Source organism: Schistocerca americana, chromosome X, assembly GCF_021461395.2.
Source record: "Schistocerca americana isolate TAMUIC-IGC-003095 chromosome X, iqSchAmer2.1, whole genome shotgun sequence".
Lineage (NCBI taxonomy): Eukaryota > Metazoa > Arthropoda > Insecta > Orthoptera > Acrididae > Schistocerca > Schistocerca americana.
In genome coordinates this window covers 857,115,956-857,119,299 of record NC_060130.1, presented here as the reverse complement: position 1 = coordinate 857,119,299, position 3,344 = coordinate 857,115,956, and the positions used below count along the sequence as shown (strand labels likewise).

Below are 3,344 nucleotides of genomic sequence, written 5' to 3'. Positions count from 1 at the left end.
AAGAACTTTACTGTTTTCATGTCGCGTCTCGATAACGACGTTTGCTGTAATCAGAGTTCAGTATTGTCAATTTGTTTTCTATCAATAATACTACTAATTTTATTTGTTTGGACTGTTGTGTAGCATTCTAAGAACGCTGCATTCCTTAGGCACCCTATTAGCGACGAGTGGGCAAGACCGCACAAAGAGAGTATGGAATAGTTTCTTAGCTATGTGAGTGGCTCGAAACTTCTTAACAAATAGAACCCACTACGTTGTCCTCGGCGAATAGTGTTCATCAGAGATAAGCATGTCGTCAGGAGTGCCCCAGGAAAATGTGATAGGATCGCAGCTACTTTCTATATACATAAATGGTATGACAGACAAGGTTGGCAGCAATCTATGGTTACTTGCTGACGATGCTGTGGTATATGGGAAGGTGTCTAATTTGAGTGACTGTCGGAGGATAAGAGCTAACGTAGAAAAAAAATTTTAGTCGGTTTATTCAACGGCAGCTAGCTCTAAATGAAAAAAAAAAATGCATGTTAGTGCAGACGAGTAGGAAATCAAACTCATAATGTTCGGTAACAGCGTTACTAGTGTCCTGCTTGACACAGTCATGTAGTTTAAATATCTTACTATAACGTTGCAGAGCGTTATGAAATGGAACGAGCATACAAAAACTGTAGTGCGGAAGGCGAAAGATCAACATCAATCTATTCGGAGAATTTTAGGAAAGTAGTGTTCATCTGTAAAAGAGACAGCGTGTACGACGCTAGTGTGACCTGGAGCCAGAGCCGTGCATGGCGCCACATTATCCGACCGAGCCCGACTGCGGCCGACCACTCCGTTGTGCTGCCTGCACCGCGGGTAGTCGATTCAAGTGTACCGGCAATGGAGTGTGCGAGCCGCGATGCGCCGTCGAAGCGCGTAGCTCATCGAGTATCCGGCCGAGCCAGGGTGTCAACAAGACTCGGTGCAACAGCGAAACAGGCAGCGCCGGGAAAGTGGTATTGGCTGGCCACACACGTTCGGAATTGCTTTCTGAATCGTCTCACTCCTTTAAGAAACGTGAAGGTTTGATATACTAGGAGGTGGTGGTGGTTAGTGTTTAACGTCCCGTCGACAACGAGGTCATTAGAGACGGAGCGCAAGCTCGGGTTAGGGAAGGACTGGGAAGGAAATCGGCCTTGCCCTTTCAAAGGAACCATCCCGGCATTTGCCTGAAACGATTTAGGGAATTCACGGAAAACCTAAATCAGAATGGCGGGAGACGGGATTGAACCGTCGTCCTCCCGAATGCGAGTCCAGTGTGCTAACCACTGCGCCACCTCGCTCGGTGATATACTAGGAACAGGGTGTTCTTGATCCTGCACAAAGAAAAACATCGCGTAATGTAAGATCATGCATGTAACAGGAAAAAATACTTTCTTGTAACATGGAAGTAATTAAACTCAGTGCAAATGGTATAATAGCCGTAATGCTTTTACAATGCTTTACATGTCACCTGTACCACATCTAAAGGTCTGATGAAACCTTTGCACAATGGGTAGGTCTAGTATGCAGCATTAAAATATTTTACACTTTTCTGTTACTCTAAATCACTTCATTACGTAATTAACTGGCTCAACACTTCCGCAGAATTCTTTGAGGAGGATCCGTCTGCTCTGCGTGGGACATAACTTTGAAATCAAGAACGGCAGAAGGTAAAGACGGTTCAGATTACTTGCACTATTAAGTTTGTTTTTGGTTTTAATTTTCATATGCATTGCCAACAGATACGTGGACGAGACAGGTAATTAACTTATTACCGCTTTATTTGATAGCACTCGAAACTCCGTCTTTAAGGTTAACCAGAAAATTATCGGTGACAAACATTTATTTTCTGAAACTTAATGGTTCAGATGGCTCTGAGCACTATGGGACTTAACATCCATGGTCATCAGTCCCCTAGAACTTAGAACTACTTAAACCTAACTAACCTAAGGACATCACACAACATCCAGTCATCACGAGGCAGAGAATGTCCCTGACCCCGCCGGGAATCGAACCCGGGAACCCGGGCGCGGGAAGCGAGAACGCTGCCGCACGACCACGAGCTCCGGACTTCAGAAACTTACTCCCTGTAACTTCAGAGTAGCTGCTCGTTTCAACTTACACTTAATGTTGATTCCAAAATTGTCTTTTTCTATTGACCCCAAATTCAGTTGTCATTACTTTTCTAAATTCTTCCAAATGTTCCTTAATTTTATTCTTGACATTTACGCTCGAAGTAAGATGAATTTCTACTACAAAATAGTGACGGGTATCGATGCACTCAATTTGACTCAAATTTAGACAGATTTTCCAAACTGCAAGGCAGTCTTGCACATTACACAGCTTTGCGTTTGGTTCGTGAAGTAATAAATTTCAACTGTTGATTTTTAACAGAATTTCTGTCAATTAAGCGAGGGAAAGGCGTGCCTGGTGAGGAAAAGATGAACGTCATACAATAAGAAAAAAATGTTCAAATATGTGTGAAATCTTATGGGACTTAACTGCTAAGATCATCAGTCCCTAAGCTTACACACTACATAACCTAAATTATACTAAGGACAAACACACACACCCATGCCCAAGGGAGACTCGAACCTCCAACGGGATTAGCTGCACAGTCCATGACTGCAGCGCCTTAGACCTAAATAGAATATTACCTTCAAAGGCTACTGCATTGCTGGAACTAATGAAAATGATTCAGTAAATACTTAAAGACATTTACATGAATAATACGCGTAAAATGTGCTAAAACTGGCTCCGCCGGGACCAGCGGCACAGTGCATGACTTCAGTGTCTTAGACCTCTCGGCTAATTCCGCGCGGCTACAATAAGAGAATAGTGATATAACCATCTTTCATCCGTGTTAGTCAACAAAAACTTTTAAATACTTAGGTTGGTATTACAAAAATTCGCTGATTAGTAGGATGGCCGTTAATAAAGTTAGCTCTTTTCACTGAATTGTAAGGTACAGAGGTTTACCATACGAACATAACGATGAGTTCATAAAAGCAACGGTAGGTGTTCAAGTAACCATCTTGTTGCTGATGTTACAGCCATCACTTACTTTAATATACACTGAAGCGCCAAAGGAACTGGTATAGGCATGCGTATTCACATACAGAGATACGTAAACAGGCAGAATACGGATCCGCAATCGGCAACGCCTAGATAGGACAACAAGTGTATGGCGCAGTTGTTACATCGTTCACTGCTGCTACAATGGCAGGTTATGAAGATTTAAGTGAGTTTGAACGTGGTGTTATAATCGGCGCACGAGCGATGTAACACAGTATCTCTGAGGTAAGGGTGAAATGGGGATTTTCCCGTAC

The 3,344-nt window shown here is 42.9% G+C and overlaps 1 non-coding gene across 1 annotated transcript; it reads right to left on the bottom strand.

The window, feature by feature from the left end:
* Positions 1–1,243: 1,243 nt before the first annotated feature.
* On the bottom strand, positions 1,244–1,316 carry Trnaa-cgc. Its single transcript has one exon. It is a non-coding gene; the product is annotated as a tRNA-Ala (tRNA).
* Between the last annotated feature and the right edge of the window lie 2,028 nt (positions 1,317–3,344).